Genomic DNA, 219 nt, shown 5'->3' with positions numbered 1-219 from the left:
AGAATAATGTTCAATTTGTGAAAGTAACAAATGAGTGAAGCAGTTGATATGTAGTCTTTACAGTCAAACGTGTTTACATGTAGTCTGTGAAGTAACTCTTCAATGCTTCATGCACATTTTAAAAACAAACATATACAGCCATACTAACGCCAAATGATAAAAACATGCTTCACCACACACACAGGTGTGTGTGTCTATCTATCTATATACAGGTACATA

This window comes from Hippocampus comes, unplaced genomic scaffold, assembly GCF_001891065.2.
Source record: "Hippocampus comes isolate QL1 unplaced genomic scaffold, H_comes_QL1_v1.1 scaffold130, whole genome shotgun sequence".
In the NCBI taxonomy this organism is placed as follows: Eukaryota; Metazoa; Chordata; class Actinopteri; order Syngnathiformes; family Syngnathidae; genus Hippocampus; species Hippocampus comes.
The sequence above is the reverse complement of the archived record's forward strand: the minus strand, read 5'-3'. Positions refer to the sequence as shown.